Source organism: Oncorhynchus mykiss, chromosome 5, assembly GCF_057628025.1.
Source record: "Oncorhynchus mykiss isolate SJ-2025 chromosome 5, ASM5762802v1, whole genome shotgun sequence".
Lineage (NCBI taxonomy): Eukaryota > Metazoa > Chordata > Actinopteri > Salmoniformes > Salmonidae > Oncorhynchus > Oncorhynchus mykiss.
Genome location: NC_143026.1, coordinates 17276645 through 17286363, shown reverse-complemented (window position 1 = coordinate 17286363; position 9719 = coordinate 17276645). Strand labels below are relative to the sequence as shown.

The following is a 9719-nucleotide window of genomic DNA, read 5'->3' as shown; positions in this document are numbered from 1 at the left end:
CGCCACAACATTGGAAGTATGCTTGGGGTCATTGTCCATTTGGAAGACCCATTTGCGACCAAGCTTTAACTTCCTGACTGATGTCTTGAGATTTTGCTTCAATATATCCACAAAATGTTCCCTCCTCATGATGGCACCATTTTGTGAAGTGCACCGGTCCCTCCTGCAGCAGAGCACCCCCACAACATGATGCTGCCACCCCCGTGCTTCACGGTTGGGATGGTGTTCTCCGGCTTGCAAGCCTCCCCCTTTTTTCTCAAAACATAACAATGGTCATTATGGCCAAACAGTTATATTTGTGTTTCATCAGACCAGAGGACATTTCTCCAAAAAGTATGATCTTTGTCCCCATGTGCAGTTGCAAACCGTTGTCTGGATTTTTTATGTTGGTTTTGGAGCAGTGGCTTCTTCCTTGCTAAGCGGCCTTTCAGGTTAAATAGATATCGGACTCATTTTACTGTGGATTTAGATACTTTGTACCTGTTCCCTACCGCATCTTCACAGGGTCCTTTGCTGTTGTTCTGAGATTGATTTGCACTTTTTGCACCAAAGTACATTCATCTCTAGGAGACAGAACGCATCTCCTTCCTGAGCGGTATGGTACTGCGTGGTCCCATGGTGTTTATACTTGCGAACTATTGTTTGTACAGATGAATGTGGTACCTTCAGATCTTTGGAAATTGCTCCCAATGATGAACCAGACTTGTGGAGGTCTACAATTTTTTTCTGAGGTCTTGGCTGATTTCTTTTAATTTTCCCATGTCAAGCAAAGAGGCACTGAGTTTGAAGGTAGGCCTTGAAATACATCCACAGGTACACCTCCAATTGACTCAAATGATGTCAATTAGCCAATCAGAAGCTTCTAAAGCCATGACATCATTTTCTGGAATTTTCCAAGCTGTTTAATGGCACAGTCAACTTAGTGTATGTAAACTTCTGACCCAATGGAATTGTGATACAGTGAATTATAAGTGAAATAATCTGTCTGTAAACAATTGTTAGAAAAATGACTTGTGTCATGCACAAAGTAGATGTCCTAACCGACTTGCCAGAACTATAGTTTGTTAACAAGACATTTGTGGAGTGGTTGAAAAACAAGTTGTAATGGCTCTAACCTAAGTGTATGTAAACTTCTGACTTCAACAGTAACTTACTTGTACCTTCATGTACCACTCTCTTACCTTATCACAATTGAAAAACCTAATACGCCATGTTTTTGTTGTCATAGGTCCCTTTAGACAACAATTATGTATATTTTAAAATCATCTTTTAAAATGTAATCTTTCTAATTCATTAGGCACTACAGATATACAGTATCATTGATTGAAAAAGCTATTTGCATGTGAAAATAACTGGGATGCATTTGTTTCCATGTCGTTTCAACCCAAAAATGATACTGTATGTGATGACGTTGAATCAATGTGGAAAACTGATTGGATTTTAAAAAGTAATTAACGTAAGTGAATGTAGTCTTTTTTCCAACCAACTTTGAACCTAAATCGTTGAACTGACATTGAACTGACGTTTGTGCCCAGTGGGATGCTAGTTGATGAAGTACAAGATGTAAACAATAACAACATCATTTACAAGCCCAACAGCAACTTCCTTAATGGTCATGGAAGTACTGGGTGTCAGAAATACATACAGCATCACAGAACAATCTGGAGACTGGGGATTGCTTTAGAACCCACCCTAATAGAGAATATTGAATGTGATCAGCTGCCATTTGAGCTGTATGCAGGGGATATGGCCTTATATAGACACAGTTTACAACAGGTTAACAGGTTTGAAGTTGTTTGAGTAGCAGCTGCCTGGGTAACTGGGGTCACAGAGGAGATTCCTCCAGTTCAGCCCTGAAAGGAAGTGAATGCAAATGACAGCACAGGAGTCAAAAATACATTGAGAAACACAAAGAAACACAAAAAGTATTTCTGAATGTGTGTTATGTAGATTATTTGATAGCAGGCCATTTGTTTGAGGAAAGATGGTCCTGTCTGTCCATGAATGAGTTAAAAATAAGACTAAGAATAATAGACCTAACTGATTGGATTTATATAGTGCTTTTCCAGAGCTCAAGGATCTGTACATAGTAAAACTTGAGGTAGTCTCCTGAGTTTGGCAGCTGTCGTAGTAATAGCCTTGAACACTGGGCAGCAGCTGTTTTCTCTGTGGGCCACTGAATTCAACGGCTTTCACACTACGGCTGTTTAGTCCTGCAATCCACCCCACAAACAGGACTATATCTTGAGGGAACATGGCAATGGACATTAGACAGTCATAAAAGTAAACGTAATATTTAATGCTGTAAGAAATATGATTGTGAAATTAAAGTGATGCTTCTTTGTTGTTTCCAAACAAGATGTGGCAGCATTAGCTTACTTTGGTCTGGTTGTTCTGTAACATGGCTGTCTCTTAGCTACATTGTATAGCAATTGTAATATCCCAGACAGAGTAGAGGGTGCCATAAACAGCCACTTGAGCTCCCCATGACCCCAGACACTCCACACAAAAGCCATCTTAGTCCGGCTCTCTGGGGCCCATAAAAGTGACCATCACCTGTCTCACATCAGTATGTAGTGAATTTACAACCAGACACATTCTGGCTGGGACCTCCCACTCTGGGATTAAGGCGGGGATAAGGAGGCCAAAGGATGCAGAGATGCAACATCAAGTCAAAACCTGCAGTGGAGACAGCCTATAGTATAAACACATTTAAAAATAACCCCACATCTCACTCCAATACCATCTGGTCAAACAAACCACGCCAAATGTAACCCAGTGATGCTAATCTGAGATATATTGGCAATAAAGTTAAAATAGCAGTGGCTTGTGAGGTCCAGCAGTTGGTGCCGCTGCTGACCCATGTATACCAGGGGGGTCGATGTGGGTTTGATTCTGACCCACTGCCCTTGTGAGTTGCATTCCTGTCTTTTCTCCACTGTCCTATCTGTTAAATAAAATGACAATTTCCACTCCTTAAAAAAAGGAATAGTACAAGCCAAGTGGTTAACTTTGTGGCTAACATTCAATCTAATTGAGCAGTTCTCAATTAGATTCTCTTTTAGATTCTTTAACAATCTTTTCATTCTTCAACTGTTTATGATAAACACTGGTAGCTGAATCTAAAACTATGAAACAGTACATTTCAAAAATACATTTAAATAACATTAATAGTACGGGACCAATGTGTCTGCTTAATTAGTCTTCTCATCCCATGTCATTACTTCTGGGTTTAGGGTCACTTTAGAGAGAGTGTAATACAATGCTTGTTAGGAAGTCACAATGATTTCACATTAGTTTGGACCACAAACTCCTACACAGTTAATCCCTTCCCTTCCTGCTTTCTCTGGCAAAAAAAGAATGGGCGGCCAATAGTTGCGTCCTACGTAATCAACTGTGTGACTGTGTCATCGACTGCACTGAGTCTTAATGGAATGTTGGTGCGTTCAAGACAACTGGGAACTCAGAAATATACGAGGTCAAATCATGACGTTAGTGATCTTCAGGTCGGGAAGTCGGAGCTCTAGCAAGAGGCCCGAGTTACTGAGTTGGAATTCCAAGTTGGATGACTGTTCAAAACGATTTTTCCCAGTTGGAGGTATTTTTTCCAGAGTTCCCAGTAGTCTTGAACGCACTGAAGTCAGAGATTTCCGAGTTCCAAGTTGTTTTGAATGCAGGCATATTTAATCAACTCACAGATTGCTATAACGTATGATGTTGTTAGTTGATAGGTAAAAGTACATCTCCAGGCGTTGTAAGATCTGGCAAGGTCTAAGCAGCGGAACATAACCCTTGATTTGATTAATCAGATGAGGTAGTTCAGGGCGACAACAAAATTGTGACTGCCTTAACCTCTACCTACAGCCCCTTGATCTCGTATCTGACAGGGCTAAATAGATGGAAGCAGTAAGTTGGAAACACTACCTCCAACATAAAGTGAGTGTATGTGTATCAATAGTGCTGGCTTCACGCGCTTGTCGGAATTGGGCAACTGGGAAGTCGTAAATGCGACACGATTGTGTTCATGCGCTATTTAACTCGGAACAATTCTTCAACCAATAGCCTAAGACTTTAGCTAGCAAAATGTTTTACTAATAAAGTTAACTAGCTTGCTTAACATTGACAATGGCCATACTAGCTAAATTATACATATTGATAGGTTTGTAATTGTCAAAAACGGATTTGCTGTCATCTTTTGGTTTAAAATGTAAAAGATCAGTGGTGAAACTTCACAACTCGGCTTGATTTTCTCACTTCCCCACTTTTAATTCTCACTAAAAGGGTCATTCAAGTCAAATTTCCCATTGGGAACTCATTCCGATAGCATGTAAACTCGGCATAGGTCTGGGCTCCTTCAGCCAGGTAATGCGCTTGCCTAGTCATCCACTACCAAAGGTGACCGACTGCTTTGCCCCAAGTAAACCAAGCAAAATAGGTGCGCTCACTTTAATTAAGGAAGGTTGCGATTTCACCGGTCGTCACTAGTTACCATAGCCACAAACCCCGCCTATTTCTACAATTTCGCTTCTTAAAATGTGAACCATAACGAAACTACTAACATTATGCCTAATCTTAACTTCAAATTAAGACCAAAATCAAATTTTAGTTTCAATCAATTTTTACGATAGCCAATGTTGACTTTGTGGCTATGGTAACCGATTCCACCGGTGGATAGATCCAAAATGGACGCCGGAGTAAAAACTGCACTGAGCTTTAAAAACTTCAGGAATAACAAAAGGGCAAAGAGGATGCAATCAAGAGTAGACACACCTTCTTCGTTATAACCAGAAGAATCGTAAAACGGTTGGAAGGCTAAATGATGAATCTTCCGGTAATGACACAGAAAATTGATTGTTGACTGTAAATATAGACAAATTGCATTGGCTATCCGGCTAGTATTAACTAAGCTAATGTAACATGTCTGCCCTCCGCTTTATGATATTCACGGATGATGATGCACGATAGTGATGACTTGATAACAATGATGTGTGTTTCAGGTAATGTCAAACTGTTTAGCTAGCTCGCTAACATTAGCTAGTTAATTTATAGCTAACGGACTAGCCAGCTAACATTACCTGGTGATCTAGTTAACAACTGGGAGATGAATTGCTAGCTAATTGAGCAAATGATAGCCATACCACCTCTAGATATAACCTAGGTTCTGGTCCAAACACTCAAAAGACACACCCTCAAATTAAGTGGACACTTCTGATGACGTCTGACGAGTATACACTTTCAGGGCGAGGTATGAATGATTTTTAAATGGACCACACTTGGCCGGAAACTCGTCACTCGTTCATCCCGCGATGATTGTGTTCTCAGCCACCCGTAGCATAAGTGGATGAGGGTGTCTTTTGGATTGTAGCCCTAGTATTACTATTTACCCATTGTCATGATTAGGACATTTTGGTCACCATGGATACTAGCAGCATAATTAGATGGCTAATAGTAAGCTAGCTAGCTGATCGTTAGTCATGATATAGCCCAAAGACCAGCAGATGGCGATATTGAGTCGTTTCATCATACCTCCAAACACATTAGCTGTGTTCGACCACACTAACCATACTATTTGTGATGTAAATTGAGTATGTAGTATACTTATTGGTCATAGTATGGCTAGTTAGTATGCCAAAAGTTCCCAGCTGTACTACATTCTACAAAATACGAAGAATTCACTCAGAGGACACTTTCTGTACTTTTAAGGCCCATAATGAAATTCTTCAGAAAATGGGCGTGGCTTCACACCGTTTTCAGATTTGAGGAGGAAAATATACAGTCCGACAAGAGCAGATACAAATTCATTGCTTTAACTAATTTTGACAAATGTTAAGAAAATGTTGAGCAATGTAATAAACGAATGACTTTTCAAATAAATTACACAACACGTTTTGTTGGCTCACAATGTGTTGGCTACGCTATCTTTACGAACCGCATATCATTACAGAAGTAGGTATGTTAGTTAGCTACCTCATTAGTTGGCTACTAATATATTGAACTTGCCAGTGTATTAACTATGTGCTAACTAACTGCCCAACGTTTATTGATTTGATTATTCACGTCATCCTAAGCTAAGTGGTATAGTCAAATCAAATTTTATTTGTCACATACACATGGTTAGCAGATGTTAATGCAAGTGTTGCGAAATGCTTGTGCTTCTAGTTCCGGCAATGCAGTAATAACCAACGAGTAATCTAACCTAACAATTCCACAACTATTACCTTATACACACAAGTGTAAAGGGATAAAGAATATGTACATAAAGATATATGAATGAGTGATGGTACAGAACGGCATAGGCAAGATACAGTAGATGGTATAGAGTACAGTACATATGAGATGAGTAATGTAAGGTATGTAAACATTATATTAAGTGGCATTGTTTAAAGTGGCTAGTGACACATTTTTACATCAATTTCCATAAATTTCCATTATTAAAGTGGCTGGAGTTGAGTCAGTATGTTGGCAGCAGCCACTCAATGTTAGTGGTGGCTGTTTAACAGTCTGATGGCGTTGAGATAGAAGCTGTTTTTCAGTCTCTCGGTCCTTGCTTTGATGCACCTGTACTGACCTCGCCTTCTGGATGATTGCGGGGTGAACAGGCAGTGGCTCGGGTGGTAGTTGTCCTTGATGATCTTTATGTCCTTCCTGTGACATTGGGTGGTGTAGGTGTCCTGGAGGGCAGGTAGTTTGCCCCCCGGTGATGCGTTGTGCAGACCTCACTACCCTCTGGAGAGCCTTACGGTTGTGGGCAGAGCAGTTGTCGTACCAGGCGGTGATACAGCCCGACAGGATGCTCTCGATTGTGCATCTGTAGAATTTTGTGAGTGCTTTTGATGACAAGCCGAATTTCTTCAGCCTCCTGAGGTTGAAGAGGCGCTGCTGCGCCTTCTTCACAACGCTGTCTGTGTGGGTGGACCAATTCAGTTTGTCCGTGATGTGTACGCCGAGGAACTTAAAACTTACCAACCTCTCCACTACTGTCCCGTCGATGTGGATAGGGGGCTGCTCCCTATGCAGTTTCCTGAAATCCACAATAATCTCCTTTGTTTTGTTGACGTTGTGTGTGAGGTTATTTTCCTGACACCACACTCACCTCCTCCCTGTAGGCCGTCTCGTTGTTGTTGGTAATCAAGCCTACCACTGTAGTGTCGTCCGCAAACTTGATGATTGAGTTGGAGGCGTGCATGGCCACGCAGTCGTGGGTGAACAGGGAGTACAGGAGAGGGCTCAGAAGGGACCCTTGTGGGGCCCCAGTGTTGAGGATCAGCGGGGTGGCGATGTTGTTACCTACCCTCACCACCTGGGGGCGGCCTGCCAGGAAGTCCAGTACCCAGTTGCACAGGGCGGGGTCGAGACCCAGGGTCTCAAGCTTGATGACGAGCTTGGAGGGTACTATGGTGTTAAATGCTGAACTGTAGTCGATGAACAGCATTCTCACATAGGTATTCCTCTTGTCCAGATGGGTTAGGGCAGTATGCAGTGTGGTTGCGATTGTGTAGTCGGTAGAACTATTGGGGTGGTAAGCAAATTGGAATGGGTCTAGGGTGTCAGGTAGGGTGAAGGTGATATGGTCCTTGACTAGTCTCTCAAAGCACTTCATGATGACGGAAGTGAGTGCTACGGGGCGGTAGTCGTTTAGCTCAGTTTCCTTAGCTTTCTTGGGAACAGGAACAATGGTGGCCCCCTTGAAGCATGTGGGAACAACAGCCTTGGATAAGTATTGATTGAATATGTCCGTAAACACACCAGCCAGCTGGTCTGTGCATGCTCTGAGGACGCGGCTGGGGATGCCGTCTGGGCCTGCAGCCTTGCGAGGGTTAACACGTTTAAATGTTTTACTCACGTCGGCTGCAGTGAAGGAGAGCCCGAAGGTTTTGATAGCGGGCCGTGTCAGTGGCACTGTATTGTCCTCAAAGCGAGCAAAAAAGTTGTTTAGTCTGTCTGGGAGCAAGTCATCCTGGTCCGTGATGGGGCTGGTTTTCTTTTTGTAATCCGTGATTGACTGTAGACCCTGCCACATACCTCTTGTGTCTGAGCCGTTGAATTGTGACTCTACTTTGTCTCTATACTGACACTTGTTTGTTTGATTGCCTTGCAGAGGGAATAGCTACACTGTTTGTATTTGGTCATGTTTCCGGTCACCTTGCCCTGGTTAAAAGCAGTGGTTCGCGCTTTCAGTTTCGCGTGAATGCTGCCATGAATCCACGGTTTCTGGTTTGGGAATGTTTTAATCGTTGCTGTGGGTATAGCATCGCCGATGCACTTTCAAATGAACTCGCTTACCGAATCAGCGTATTCGTCAATGTTGTTGTTGGACGCAATGCGGAACATATCCCAATCCACGTGATCGAAGCAGTCTTGAAGCGTGGAATCAGATTGGTCGGACCAGCGTTGAACAGACCTGAGCGCGGGAGCTTCTTGTTTTAGTTCCTGTCTGTAGGCTGGAAGCAACAAAATGGAGTCGTGGTCAGCTTTTCCAGAAGGAGGGCAGGGGAGGGCCTTATATGCGTCGCGGAAGTTAGAATAACAATGATCCAGGGTTTTACCAGCCCTGGTAGCACAATCGATATGCTGATAGAATTTAGGGAGTCTAGTTTTCAGATTAGCCTAGAGTCAAATAAAGTTTGTTCAGGGCCATCGATGTGTCTGCTTGGGGGGGAATATATACGGCTATGATTATAATCGAATAGAATTCCCTTGGTACATAATGCGGTCGACATTTGATTGTGAGGAATTCTAAGTCAGGTGAACAGAAGGACTTGAGTTACAGTATGTTGTTATGATCACACCACGTCTCATTAATCATAAGGCATACCCCCCCGCCCCTCTTCTAACCAGAAAGATGCTGTCGGCGCGATGCGTGAAGAAACCAGCTGGCTGCACCAACTCCGTTAGCGTGTCTCGAGTGAGCCATGTTTCCGTGAAGCAAAGAACGTTACAGTCTCTGATGTCTCTCTGGAAGGCAACCCTTGCTCGGATTTCATCAACCTTGTTGTCAAGAGACTGGACATTGGCGAGTAGTATGGTAGGGAGTGGCGTGCGATGTGCCCGTCTTCGGAGCCTGACCAGAAGACCGCTTCGTTTGCCCCTTTTACGGCATCGTTGTTTAGTGTCGCCGGCTGTGCTGCAGACGTTTACTGACACCGGCCATATTAAACGGAAGTTGAGCGTTCGTAAATTCATCAGTTATTCTGCGCTCTGGCACACTCAGACGAGAGTGCTCTGAAATCGGAGTAGATAGCCAGAGTGAATTTATGTCCATTATGTCCATACTTCCGACAGAGATGGCCGCCTCGCTTCGCATTCCTAGGAAACTATGCAGTATTTCGTTTTTTTACGTGTTATTTCTTACATTGGTACCCCAGGTAATCTTAGGTTTCATTACATACAGTCGGGAGGAACTACTGAATATAAGAGCAGCGTCAACTCACCATCATTACGACCAGGAATATGACTTTCCCGAAGCGGATCCTGTGTTTTGCCTTAACTGTGCTTCCGTCGGCAGCACAGTTAGTCACCAATGCTGTAGATAACATGAAAACAGCCTAACCAGCTCTGCTATGGCAAGTAAAATGGTCAGAGTGAGGTGTTCTCTCATTTGTGTCTGGAAGTAGCTTGCCAGTTAGCTTGTGTGCTTGACTGCCTTGTGATTGTCAGAACGCTCGGATCAACCCTACTCCTCCGCCAGTGTGCGCTCTGAACGCTCTGAGAGGGGAAAC

At 43.0% G+C, this 9719-nt stretch overlaps 1 protein-coding gene across 3 annotated transcripts in view; it reads left to right on the top strand.

Annotated features, from left to right (window-relative positions):
* Positions 1–4443: 4443 nt before the first annotated feature.
* Positions 4444–9719, top strand: part of LOC110523341 (zinc finger FYVE domain-containing protein 16) — a 32338-nt gene continuing 27062 nt past the window's right edge. For all 3 annotated transcript variants that reach the window (XM_090234023.1, XM_021601956.3, XM_021601955.3), the window contains exon 1: positions 4444–4831. The gene's annotated coding sequence lies outside the window, so the exon portion shown is untranslated. The remainder of the gene's footprint in view (positions 4832–9719) is intronic.